Genomic DNA, 14,655 nt, shown 5'->3' with positions numbered 1-14,655 from the left:
CAGGGAACATTGACACCAAGTGGACACAGAGGTGACAAGGAAAGAAAAGAATTAACAGACAGAAGGTTAAAAAACCACATTAATACTGACAGAAAAGATGAAACGCCATGTGCATATGCGATGCAAAAGAACACTGGTATGTTTGCTGCAGCAGATGGAGTTACTGCCGCAGGCGTCTTTAAAGCACCTGCATATAGTTTAATGTATACAATGCTTAAGGGCCCTAGGAAGTGAGAAGGAGGAAAAACCCAGCGTCAAGGCCTCAGAGGGCATAGGCTGAGTTCCCTCTAGTGGCTTGCTTTGGCATTCCACAGGGGTGGCCCCGAAAGGACCCATTTGGGGAGCATCAGCTCATCCCTCCTCATTACAGCCTTGCCCAGAACCCATGCTTGTATTAGGCAGCTGGAGGGTATAATCACTGAGTAATTCTTGGTGAGGGCCTAATTGCAAGTTAATTTAAAGTCAGTTATGTAAGAGATTAAATCAATCCTTCCTTGTATTTATTTTTCATCACAGGCAGACTCAACCACTCTTAAAAATTCTATATCTGCTTTACTCTGCTGCTTCATCAAGTTGATGCCCACTGCTAATATTTGCTGCTGCTAATACCTGCATTATGCAGAGGCTTTGTGAGATCACAGTGAGTCAGAATAATCTATGTGATGTCGTCAGGCAGGTTGGGAAAAGGCTCTGCAGATGGAAAACACCGCCAGCAGCAGCTCAATCTGTATTTGTTGCTCAGTGTCATGTATTTATTTGTAGAAAATAGCAGGCAGTAATTTATTAGGCAAAAATGTTTTTGAATTATTGTTGTACTGGTATTGTCAGAACAATGAAAGAATAGCAACCAAAAAGGAATAGAAGAAAACCAACAAAAAAAGTTAATGTTTCTGGGTTTTTTTCAGCTCATGTTTTATCAAAAAGGCAGCTGGAGATTAGAACAAGTGGATTAGGCAGGAAACCTTAATTTCTAAAAGAATACATCCAGTGCACTTTTGGTACCATGTACAAAATACACTAGAAATAGTGTCTTTTGTAAAACACAAGCTCATGACATATTAATGACTGCATCCCTGGGGTTTTAACAATTTAGAAAAATCACATTTCCTTCTGCAAACTTATGAACTTTGGAGGAAATTTCAATAAATAAAACTGTGTGTTGTTATTCTCTATCCTGTCCTTTTATCACAGGATAAAAAGTGTAGAATATGTCATAAATCAAAGGCCTAAAAGTTAGATACCTATGTCTAACCCTGGCTTCAACTTAACAGTCAGCAAACAGAAAGGGACATGTATATTTCTGGCAACTATTTTTACAGGTTTGGAGGAGATTATAAGTCATTCTGTTTTTCAGAACTTCACTAGTTTATCTAGGCACTAAGGAACCAAACGTGCTGGATGGTGGTCACCCCATGGACTGGGGTGAGACCTGACTTGTGAGAGGGGTGTGTTGTTCCTCTACCATCACCTCAGTGATGCACTCATCCAAAGGGCTGTTTGTGCATCCTTTTGAGGCAGGAAGAAACACGCTGTGTGCTGCAGGCCATCGATATGATGGTTTCTAACCCTCCCCAGCCAAGAAGGTGACATCAGATCTGCTGCCATGGGAGGGCAGCAAGGATTTGTGACTGCTTGATAGGAAGGTCTGTGCACAGCATGAGGTGGTTGCAGTGCCAGTGTGCCTCCCTGGGACCTCCAGTGGCCATGGCTCAGGGTTGTATTAAGTGAAGGCGCAGAAAGAGATGTCACAGCTGTTGTAGAAAGTGAGATGTATACTTTGGGGATATCAATGAGTTATAATAATTTTTCATTCTCTTTCAAGGCAGGTGTGTGACTCCAAGGTGGGGTATCCGAGATATTTCTCATATAAGCTGAATACCTACACCACTGGGAGAGCTGCAGGTCTAGCTGCACATTTGGAGGTTTGGAAAGCTCCTCTGGCACTCCAGAAAAAGTGCTTTGCTAAGGCTCTCTATATTAAAGTCTAATGCAAACAGTAGCTCCCAATACCTGACCATAAGGTAATGCAGGCTGGAAGGGACCTCAGGAGTTTCCAGTCCTGCCTCCTGCTCACAGCAGGGTTGTGACCTGCCTGCTAGGTCAGGCCAGGTTACTCAGGGCCATTTCTGATCATCTGAAATGGAGCCTGGCAGAGGGTTGGATGGCTGAATGCCTTCAGCCTTTTCCCTGTCATGCAGGATTCTCCCTGTCAGAGAGTATAAATATATCCCCATAATGCTAACAGGTTGGGAAAGCTTTCAAATCAGTCTGTCCCTGTTACCTGTATATTGAGTTAAAAGAGCTGAAAGATATAAAATGTTTAAGAATTACCAGGATTAAGAGAATAAGCAGATTTAAAAAATCCCAATGGGTCTTGTGTAAAATGTTTTGATTCTTCAATTGTCATCTAAAATCAAATGGTTATTTAGTCTAATGTCCCTTGAGAGGATTTGTCCCAGATTGGTGGGAAAGCATATCCTTATGTTACAAACAGGATGCCAAGAACACACACTGTATTCATAACTGAACTGGATGTTTATATGCATTTGAATTGTAAAAATTGGATCAGATTAAAAAAACTTAAATTACCCATACTGCAGAATTAATTGGTAATATTGTTCTACAAACAAGGTGCTTAGCAGGCTTAAGATAGTTCATTCTCTTTGCCAGGTAGCAAATAGAAGTTTTGCTTTAACTGTCCATAAAATCAAGTGAATACATGCTGGAACTGTGAGCTTCACATCCATGTTACTCCACAAGCAGAGCTCAGTAAATCATCTGACCTGTCTGCACATTGTGTCTCTCAATAGACAATGCTATCCAGTTTGTTGTTTGGGTTTTTTTTTTTTCTTTATACTTTTAGAAGGATTTATATGCTATTTTTAAAGGGGCATTCTGGAAAAGGCTGGATACAATAATGAAGGTAGGTGAAATTTATAAAATAGCTGATGAGGAGAGTGAGGACACGATGCTATAGAAATAACACAATTCAGAGATTTTTCCATTGAAATTAGCAGTAGTAATAATAGATGGTGTATACCTTAAAGCAAATATAAGAGGAGAGTTGAAAAATCTGACAATTGCTTTTATGTGTGTGGTGCTGATTGAAAGTACTGGGCTGCATTCTTTTCTTTGGAAAATGAAGTCTTTTTTTGTAAGTATCCTTTAAAAGTAAAAGGTGATACCATAGGATCAGTACCCAGCTTGACTGCAGAAGAAACATTGCTAGAGCTGGAAATTAAATTTTGCTATTTTAAGTCACTCAAACCTTGGACTTTCTGCCAATCTGCAAAGTAATCAGGCTAGAAAATCTTATGATAGAGGCACCTGCTGCTAGGAAACCCAGATTAATATTACCAGCACATATTGAGTCGGCTACTGAACAGCCAACACATACTAATGATGCCTGGGCTGCAAAGTCAGCTGGCAGCCTCAAGACACCCCATTGTTGGTCCCCTGAGCTCTGCAGCTCCACAGCTTCCCAGTACCAGCACAGACACTTCTTGACAGAGCAACTTTACCCTTTCTTTTTCAATTCATTTATTCCAAAGTAGGTCATGCCATGCCGTCTGTTGACACTTAAAACCCGGAGAGGTTTTCAGATTCCGTGTGGTCTCCTGCAGTTTAACATATATTTTTAATACCCTGTTCCTCTGCCTAGCTGCTGGATGTACTGAGACTACTAATCACAACAGCTTATTCAATCACATAATACAAATGAGTGCAGGTCTTGAAGTAATATACTAGAGGTGAGTATGGCTGAGAGGGGAGGGAACACAGCAAGAAGGGCCTGTTTTTTTTGCTGATGGTGAATCCTGGGCAGTAGGGCTTTCAACAAAGAGGTGCTCATGTCCACCTGCTTTTTGCTTCTCCAGCAGCCTTGTTGAAAGCTTAGGAAAGCAATCAGTCCCCAGATAGGTACCTAGTGGGTTTTTTTCAGGCTGCAGTTAAATTTGCTTCTCTTGTTCTCTAACTGTGGGTATGTGAATTGAAGAGTATTTCACATCCACAGTTGTCTTTAAGTTCCTTGCACAGCATTCTCAGGTCTCTGCCATGTGCCTGTTCATTGTGAATTACCCACATACTGTGAGGACGATTTAAAAAAAACCCAGAAAACTAGTGCTCCTGATTTCAAGTAATGACATTCAATTTATCCACAGGGAGATTTCTGGAAAGGCACATGTCCACATGGCACACAACTCCTAACAAATGTCCTTGGTACGTGGTACAGTAAGTAGCATTGGTAAGGAGAAGGGAGCTCACATACATGTCATATAAAACATACACAAAACATTGTACAGCGTACACAGACATTGGTATATGAACATTGTGCCTGAGAATGTAGAAGATGGGCTTTTAATTACAGGAACTGGCCCCGACCACCTTGCTACTAACTGGATATTAGTAAAACACCCCAACAAACTGCAGCTCAGGGTCTCTACAGTGTGCTTTAAAAACAAACAGCTTAAGTCAAGGCAACAACAAACATGCTGAGGTAGCTAAAGATCAAGCCTTCTTGGGCTAGAAACAACTAGAACACATTACCTCAGTTGGCCAGATGTCATTGGGCAATGTATGACTTCACCTCAAAATCATCTTAACCATTAGTGGAAACCAAAATGGACTAGCTTGTTCAGTAATACAGTTTGACCTCCACTAATTGTAATTGTTCACAGGCTTCTGGATATACTGGATGCCTTTGTTTCCTTGTATTTTAAAAATACAAAAATATATTGGTTTCATTTCATAGTGATGACTGCACAAATTCAAAATGACCCTGAAATTCTGGCAAAGTTCTGCACGTGTGTTACACTGATTTGAAGAAATCCAACTGTACTCTCATGAGTTATCTGTACAAAATTAGCAAAGTTCATAGTATTTTAAATTAGAAATATGATTATTTCCAGGAGCCCTGTAGACAAATACATTTTTCTCCTTTTTCACTGTTGTGGTTTGACATGGAAGTGAATTTTTTTCTAGAAAGTTGGGTCAAACTAATTAGTGGTCAGGTTTAGGTATTGGCACTTGGAGTGATTACTGAAAGTATGGACACGCTTCTGAGAATACAGGGGGTTAAAAGCAAGAACTTTTAAGGGAACTGTCTTTTTGGTTCTGGTCATCAGAGAGTGCAGACTCTCCCCTGCCCAGCCTCAGGCTGGGTGGGAGAGGGGAAGCCACGCGGCCTTGTCCAGGTAGGCCGAGGGGCTGAAGGTCTGGAACCGAGCCAGCTCCTGCGGACGGAAGGGTGGAGAGAAGCGGAGATGCCTTTGCCCCCCCCCCCCCAAGAGGGAAAGAGACAGAGAGCCTGGCGGCACCTGGAAATTTGCCAGCAGAGGAGAAGGAGAAGGGGGGGGATGATGCCCAGCGTGGGAGATGGGATGCTGGACTGAGATATCAGCCATCCAGGGAGTCTGAACTTTTAACCCTTTCCAGGAAATGAGGGCTTTGTAAAATATTACTCCTCCTTGATTTGTAGTGGAAGAGAGACAGTCTGAGACCTGACATGTTAGAAGAAGAAATATTTAGGTGGGAGGAGATGATGAAGTAGCTTTTGGCTGGACTTTTCTTGTTAGCCATGGACTGAACCAAAATCTCCTGCAATAGAGACTGCATTTTAGGGGGATGCAGTGGTGACCCAAGGAGATCTGCTTCAGCTTCGAACAGCACAGGAATGGCAAGAACAGAAGAAAGCTGAGAAGGGAATGGTGATGCCCTCTGTCTTCGGGAAAGAAGATGATCTCTGTTCTTGGACCCTTGGCCCCAGGGGAAAATGGGGGGGGACTGTAGTCCCAAGATGAGAAGCTGAACTGTTGTATCTTTGGGTCCATGGCAAAGCATCCTTAAAGGAGCCCTATGAGCAGTCTGTCCATGCATGGTGGTGAGAGCACTGTGACATGGAAAGGAGAGTGTCACACTGGCAGGTTTTCTCCGGGCGGTTGCCATGTGTGACAGGGAAACACAGGAGGTGGCAACTGTGTTTCCTGGAGGGTCTGTGGTGCAAGAGAGACTTCTCTCTCCCTTGATAGCTTGAGTATTGATTATCTGAAGGGTGGTAATTTGATCAGGAATCCCAGGTGATGTTTCATGGTGGGTGTTTTAGGAATTGGGAGGAGGAGGGGTGTTTTAAAAGGTCTTCATCCTGGATTTAGTTTATGTGTTTTCTGTAGTAGTAGTAGTTTAATAAAGTTTTTTTTCCCCTTTGTTATTAAGCTTGGGCCTGCTCTGCTCTGTTCCTGATAACATCTCACAGCATTTATCTGGGGAAGGTGCATTTTCATGGGGGCGCTGGCATTGCGCCAGTGTCAAACCATAACATTCACTTATCTACTTCTTTTTTTTCCCAGAAAACTGATACCAATTTCAACAAACCTGCAAATTCACTATACCCATAAACCTATTTTTGTCAGCAGTAAACGCAGAAGTTTACATGGTAAGTGCAAACATACTCTGTGTTTACTTAAATTTGTGATACTACAAATTAAATTTTAAAAAAGACTAAAAAAATCATTGTGTGCTATAGTAGTTATAGCTACTGTGTTATTGCTTTGTATAGTCCCACTGTGACTAGATAAAGTATGGGTTTGAATGTATTTTTTGAAATTAATATCTTAAGCAAATAATTATTAATGAACACCCTTAAGGCTTGTTGTGTTTGTATTTGCATAATTGGTACAAATCAAGAACAAAAATAATTATTCTCTTTAATGTAATTTCCCAGGGTATTATGGAAAATGTCAACACTTAATACAAGTGTTTTTATTATTATACAATATATCATACTTCTGATTTCTAAAAAATAATAACATAAAAGCTTTGAAGGTAAAGAGATTTTCAATTAGACACAGTAAGCTGCTGGTTTTCTGTCTTAATAGCTCCTCTGTGCCACTAAATCCACAACAAAGTATTTAATAGTAATTTGTGATGTCTAACAGATGTAATCCATTTAAGATTCCTGTGGATTGCAAATATAAAATAAATTTGCTGTCTATCTGCAAAATAGTATACTCATATGAAACAGACTAGAGGCTTTCACATTAATTTTTTGACAAAAAAATGTCCATCTATATTTAAATATAAATTTAAAAATAGAAAATTGTATATTGAATTGTTTGAGTTGTTGTTAAACAGTCTTCTGACTGTTTAACCCAGAAATACATGCTGTCTGTGAACAAACAGCTGTAATACTTCAAAGGCTCACTGTATTAAAAATAAAGAATTTAAAGAGCTGCAAAGTACTTTCTTCCTCCAAGGGAATAAAAGAGGTAGGACCTAGCTGTGGTTCTGTTTGAATCAATAGCAAAACTTAACTATTTCTAGCAGCATAGAATGTAAATTACTAGTGGCAAAACTAAAGAGTAATTTTAACATCAGGAAAGGTAAGATTTCTTCCATTACTTTGAAAAGTTTAACACAATCTAGATTTTGTTTTTCACTTAGATTTGCAAATACATAAAATGCTATTAACCATTTTTAAACTGGGAGCTGAGAGAAGCAATTCAATGTGTGGAGATTTGTGTAACAATTTTTGACTTGCTTTCAGCTTCATCAGGATTTAACAGGGAAAGCATTTGGTCTTGTTTGTACAAGGATGTCCTCTAGAGGCAGCGGGGGAGGGGCAGTTAACACCCATGGACAGAGTGAGTGCCTGCAGTTTGTGGCTGTAACACACCCGCCTGTTTTCTGTGTGTTTGTTTTCCGTGCTGTGGTCTGTGAGTCAGCCAGCACACGCACACTGGGACAGCTGCAGTCCCTGCTCACTGCCGTGCTCCTCTCCTCCCAAAGGTGAGGTACCTAGGCTTTCAAGAAGAGCTGGTAGCCATAGAGACTTAAACTTTTCACATCTCATCATCAATTTTTCCTGCCACTCTGGGCTGTTTGTATTTGTTACCCAGTTAGTAAGTCATGCTGATGACAGAATGATTTTTGCTTTTATATTTCTTTCATATATATTCTGTGAAAAATGCATATTAAATGATTGGCTCTTTGCAAATATTAAATTGAATACTGTATGTGTTATGTTGGAAAGTTATTTTGCAGTACTGCATTAATCCTTTTTAAGTAATGTGTTAAATATAGTTTTAAACTATAGCATAATACTAAAATAGAAGCGATGTGATGTAAGACACCTTTTTGTGACCAGCAGAAGGAATGGATAAGATAACAAAGAAATTCTTCACATAGAGATAACAGCATCAGGACACAAAAAAAAATCTCAAGACAAGGATTTATGGCCTCTTTATTGGACCATGCAGACTTCTTCCAGACACCCCAGAGCCGAAAGGATTGATTTACAAGATGAGAGGGAGGATTGGCAGAAAACATAAAAATCCCTAGTTTGAAAAGAATATTTGCATCACGTATGAGACATATGAATATGCAACGGACTATGGCTTTTAAGAGTTATTCCTTTGTTAGCGAACATGCTTTCTTGAGGAAAACATCCAGGTGTCCGAAATTATTTGCTTTTTATTGTCCTTTATTGTCCTAACTCTGATTGTCCAAATTCTTATTGCTCTAATTTTTATTACTGTTTTTTAAACTATTTTATTACTATTAAACTTTTAAAACTTTTAAACAAGTGATTGGCATTCTTCACATATTCATAGCTCTGTAGACTATGGTTGTATATAGTTCCTAGCTAGCTCCAGTACTTTTCCCTACCCTGACAGGCAGAAAGACAAAACACATTCCAAAGGCTCCAAGCCCTGAGGGGTCCAAGACCCCTATCCTATCTTGATTCTTCCTGGAAGCCAAGGTTGAAACCAGCTCTTCGACACACACTTTCATAAACAAAGTTTAGTTCTTATCTAAAGGAGGGCTACAGAAGAGGTGGAACCAAAAGGGGGCGGTTATTTCATCACTTGTGCTTCTAATTGGAGATTCTTGTCAATTATGCTAATTTGCTAAACTTATAAAACTATTCACCCTGTGCAGGGTGGGCATTTTCCCATATCTGTCTGTTTGGAGGCCTCCAATAAAGTCCAACCTTTCTATTACCTCCTATGCTAATATTGTCTTGAAAGTATGTTGTTTTATTTCTAGGTCCTTAAGGTATCAATGCCATAAAATGAAGCATTGAATTTATCTGACATTAAATATGAGAAATCTGCTCTTAGAGGAAGAAAGAACTAAGCATCTAAGCTACAACCAAATACAATGTAACAAATAATATAATACTTAAATATATAATACAAAAAAGGCTCATATTGTCAGTAATGGACCTGATTTAGCATCAAGTGTCTTGAAGAAACACGTATATGATCAGGCTGCTTTCATCACAAATCTTTTCAAACTGGGATAGCAATATGACTGTCATGATGCTGTTACTACAGGAATTATATAACAATTGACCTATAGTATAATGTGAAATAATTACCACATCACCGATTAAAATACATATGAAAATGTAACAATGTAAGAAACAAAAGAACATACTTGAGGCAGGATTTTTTTATTGGAGGAGTGAGGATTTAAAGGCATTTTCTGCTGAGGTAAGATCTCTGATATTTGACACTTTTCTTGCTGTTACAAAAGTAAAATTTGAATATAAGAGAGAAAGAAGCAGTCAGTAAGTTTTGTGTGTTAAGAGTCTTGGATATCAACAATTTAATTCCCTGTTTACATTATGCTGTGCATACTTCTAAGAACCCCATAGTAGGTGATACGTTTTCTGTAAGTCTTCAGAGAGACAAACCAAAGAAAGAAATCTAAATTTATCCAGCTCTACCTTTTTTACTAGAGTTATCTGCTTTAATTGGCAATGTTTAAGTCAGGCAATTTGTTGACTTTTCTTGGAGTTAACGGATGTTCCTTTTTAAAACAATCTCACCCCAGTTGGGAAAAAAAAAAAAAAAAAAAAAGCAAAAATAGCTACAGCTAAGCCCTTGCTGCATTCTTGCAGCTTTCAGAGTGCAAATGAAAATCTGCATCAGATAGAAAAGTACTATTTGTTAAATCAGTCTAAATCTGGCAAAGCTTATACCAGCCTCTGTGGTTAATGGTGCATGAAAGTGATTGTTTTGAAAATAACTGTGTTGGTTTAAAATATTATTGCCTGTCTCCCAGAGGATACCACCCACATAGTGGAGTCAGCAGACTGAGAACACAGATAACGCTAAGCTGCTTCAGGATAAAATCCAGTGTTTAAAGCATAAAATGCCAAGGCGGGTGGGGGCAGCTTGAATTAAACTTTTGGACTTTGTACTGAAACAGCTGAGAGGCAATTGTGCCTCATTCTGCCACCAGAGCTGGGACAGGCATCTTTGGCAGGCACAAAGAGCTGGGGCAGCAGCAAATAGCCAGAGCTGCCTTCTCAGTGAGGGTGTCTGAGCTCTAATCGCATTTCTTACTTTTCTGGTACAGGTTCACAGCATTTGGGCAAATGGTGAAGCCATAACCTACTAAGTTGAACAGCTAAAAAAACACAACATGTGAGGGGTTTCAGATTTAACTCTGAGTATTGTACATGATGTAACCAGACATTAAGAGGGAACAATAAGCTCATGTTTTCTGTCTCAGTCTGCTCTGAATTTTTGACTTCACTGTGATTAACTCTTAAGTGGTGGCAATGATATGTCAAGAGGGAGAAGATTTCACTTTTCTAAACCCACCTACCATGCATTTTTTCCCTTAAAAAGAAATGTATAAGACGTGTAGTGGCATCCCTGATCCAGGAATGGTTAAAAGAGACATTATATGCTTCAGTGACTCAAGCTGTTTATCTTCCTGAGTTCCTAAAAATTCTTCTGCTCTGTGTTGATGTTGATACTGTGATCTGACCAAGGAAGCCCTATCCATGCTTTCTTGTTAAACACAGGGTTCACTGTTGTAGCATTGTATGTCTTGATACGTACTGCCTAATATAAAGCTATTTGTAGACCAGGCTGGGATGTTATCTTAGGCAGGTCAGTGTGTAGCTCCTACACACAGCAACAGCCTACTTTTGTTTTTAATACTCACTGTGCTATTGTTTTTAAAGCTTTGGAGTTTGGCTTGAAATCCAGGCCACTCAGAATTTAACAGTAAAACTTTCACCGAGTTCAGTGAGATCAGGATTTCAACCTCAATGCCTAATGTTGCTAATATGGGATGTGGTAAACTTGATCATCCAGTTTTTTATGGCCACAACAGATGTTCCTTCTTTTAGACCAATGGAAAGCTACTGAACTTCATCCACCCTCCAAAACAAAAATACAAGTATTTGTTTACAGCCTGATTCCAGGAATATGAATTGAATTAGCAGCTGTGAGGCTTGTTCTTGTTTATGAACAAATATATGCACAATTCTTGCTTTTCCCAAAGAAATGTTTCCCAGGTTTTATTTTCTCTATATAGTAACAGTATTTTAAACAGTCTAATGCTCCATTATAATTTGTTTAGCACAATCAAAATATCATCATAGTATTTTTTACCTTGTTTTTTAAAAATGGACCAGTATTTTCCTCTGTTCTAGAAAACAACATGTTATGGTTATATGTTTTTCATTCTGTAGACTTGTAATTCAGATTGACTATAATACAACATTTCTGTAATCATGACCCAAGGCACAACCTACAGACAACAAAGGTACTGAATAGAAATGTTTCCTTCCTCTTGAAGATATTCAATGAATTTTCAAATCAGCATAAAAGCTTAAAAGACTGATGCCTTCTCCTAAATTAGAAGAAAATACATGATAATGTAATAACTGAGACCTGAAATTTTCTAATATAAGGAGCAAGAAAATTTTTGCTAATTTGAAAGGTACCATCCCATCTCTGGGATAACCAGTGATTCTTCCACGCAAACAATAGAATAGGAACAAGAATAGGAGTGCAAAGGCTCTTTATTAAAGGAATGGAAGCCTCATTAACATGCATCTGTTTCTTATGAATAAAAGAACTTTACACCTTTTCCTTTCTCTTTCCTGAATTGGACTGATTTCAGGAGTCATAGCACTGTTTTTATTGTGCCAGATTAAAATTTCTTGTGGCCTTGCTTAGTCTTCAGCTTATGTAAAGATGTTTCTTTGCTTTGCTCACAACCAAGCCCCCCACTTTGCTTTAATACGTACTGCAGCTGTGTTTATTTTTAGTTCTGTGGGCTGTCCTTGACAATGATGCTCCCAGCAGCTCGTCAGGGTAGGACTTATCAGAGTGGCTGAGCAGCTCATGCTTCCACACATCTAGTCTCACTACAACTTCCTTGTTCTGGCTCTTTGTGGACCTTTGGCCAATTTAACTCACTAAACCAACAGGAAATTAGCTAATTTTTTGAATAAGCCTTTTTTTGTGCCATTTTAGTGAATTGCATCAGCTCAGGTAAAGGTCCTGCAAATACCAAAGGCAGCCTAGTGAGTGACACAAACTCTTGGCTGGTTGAGGAAAAATCATGGTGGAACTGTGAACTTTTGGAAGCAGAGACCTATTGTGTGTCTTGCAAAACTGCTTCCAGATGAAAAATATCCATTTTTGTTTTCTAAGCAGATTTTTACTGAATGAATTAGCTTGTTGAAGACAACATGGCTGCTGGACCCACACAAGAGAAGTACCAGCAGGAGCACATTTCAGGAGGTATGGAGGGAAACTCTCCTGGTCAGCAAGTCCCTCTCAAGGAACCACACTTGCAGGTTGTACACAGAGTGTCCAAATTACCTGGGATTGTGAAGTGGAACACGCCAAAATAACACACCCATTATAATGTTAACTGATGTTAACACTCATTATGATATATATTAACCGTTTTCAAACATGCCAATTGGAACTCTCAAGCTGCTGTCAACTCTGTAATGCTTAAATTTATAAAATGATTGGCTATCTTAGTGCTGCATGCTTCACAAATCCTTACAGCAGACAAAAAGGATTCCAACTATATTCTGAAGGTTAATTTCAAGCAAATGAGACAGTGGTCACATTAGTAATTCAACCCTCTGATTATCTGAGATCTCAGTTGGAAAGGAAAACCGCACACTGTGAGCAGATAACATAATCTCTAAAAGTAATTTATCTGCTCCCCATGAGTGGTAAATTTTCCTGGAGAAGCCAGTGCTAACTTTGTCCCACTTTCAGATGTTGGCATTCGTGTGCACTCTCTACTCCTTCTTCAGCCCTCCAAACAAGCAGCCACTTTGTCTGGAGGCAGCTGCCAGAGAACAATTTACTCCATGGCCAAGCCTCACCATTCCTGTTAGCTGTGGCTCTGAGGCTTGGGATTCTCAGCTGTAATGCCACTCTACTGATCAGGTATGTAAAGCTCTGGAGTGTCCTGAATGAATCTGTGCAGGTTCAACAGGACCCTGGGTTTTCATTGAAGAAATATAAAACTATATAGTGAACAGTAGTGCCTCAAGGAATCAGGTGCTTGGGAAAAAAAAATACATCCGTTTTTTTTTCCCCCTCCTCACTAGAACTTAAAGTGGGAGCCATCTTTTTCCACGAGTGCAAAAGTGATTGAGTTTGATGTATGCCTAGAGTGATTGTTCCTAAAGAATGCTGGCCTGGCACTATCCTCAGGAACATTTTGCCTGTTCCAAAGGGCTTCCAGCCCTAAAAATCCTTGGCAAACAGATCTGAATTATGTGACCCTTTGCTGAGTATGTGCCCCCTCAGCTGTTGACAAACACTTACTGCATGTATCCATAAGGAGAGTTCAACATGTGTCCAGAGTTCAAACTAAGTTCAGCACATTTTGGGCTTGATGGCCTTATTCCACTTGGAAGAATTTGGGGGTGGAGGAAAGAGCTGACCATAACCATAATGCTTGTCAACATACTTGTAGTATGTTTCAAGAGTAAAAATAGCTCATGACAAATGTAAGGCATGGGAGCCTGAGCTCTTCTTGGAGTGACTGAGAGTCCTGCAGGGTTTGGGTGTCATTAGGAAAAGAACCTCCCCCATCTTCTGTGGAGAGGGGAAACCTGCAGTTCAGTACATCAAAGCACCTCTCCAGCTGACAGAAAAGTTGTGGAGAAAGAATACAGTGGAATGAATAAAAGACATTGAAATACAGAGAAATTAATAAAATGGGATTTTCTGGTAATTAAATTAATAAAGAAAAAAAAAACCCAATTTGTCATTTTGATCCTGTTGACTTCAATTTTTGTCAGGAATGGGTTGGTTCAATAGGTAGCTTGTATCTAAAAACTCCCGATAAGCTGGCTCTCACAGGCCTGGACTGCAGAAATCCCAGAGAAATGTAAAGATGTAACTTGAATCCAGACAGACAGGGCTCTTGGTTGGAAAAATAATGAAGATGTCACGGAAGGCAGGGTGTTTCCAAGCTCAGAAGAGGCACAGCACATCTTGCACTTGAATGCAATCTCTGGGTAACACATGTATGTAACAAGTCATGTGTTCCATCATCATGTTGTGCCAAATTAGGTTCTTACACGCAGTGTGCAAGAGGCCAAGCCACACTCAGAGTCAGGTATTTGATTTATTTACAGTTCTGCAAAAAAAGAAAGGCGTGTTCGGTGGCACATCCACTATCAAAACATTTCAGTACTTACACATTTTAGCAAAGGCATGATTGTTCCTTGGCTACAAGTTACATAGTTCTCCTATTACTTAGTGTTATATTTTTTATTGGTCAAGTGAGTCCCTCTCTTCTTGTGCTAATTAGTCCACATACTCAGTCTTTCCCTTCTTTTGAGTCAGGGGGCCACGAGTTGGTGGTTAC

This window comes from Vidua macroura, chromosome 3 (assembly GCF_024509145.1).
Source record: "Vidua macroura isolate BioBank_ID:100142 chromosome 3, ASM2450914v1, whole genome shotgun sequence".
Lineage (NCBI taxonomy): Eukaryota > Metazoa > Chordata > Aves > Passeriformes > Viduidae > Vidua > Vidua macroura.
Note: the sequence above shows the minus strand (reverse complement) of the source record.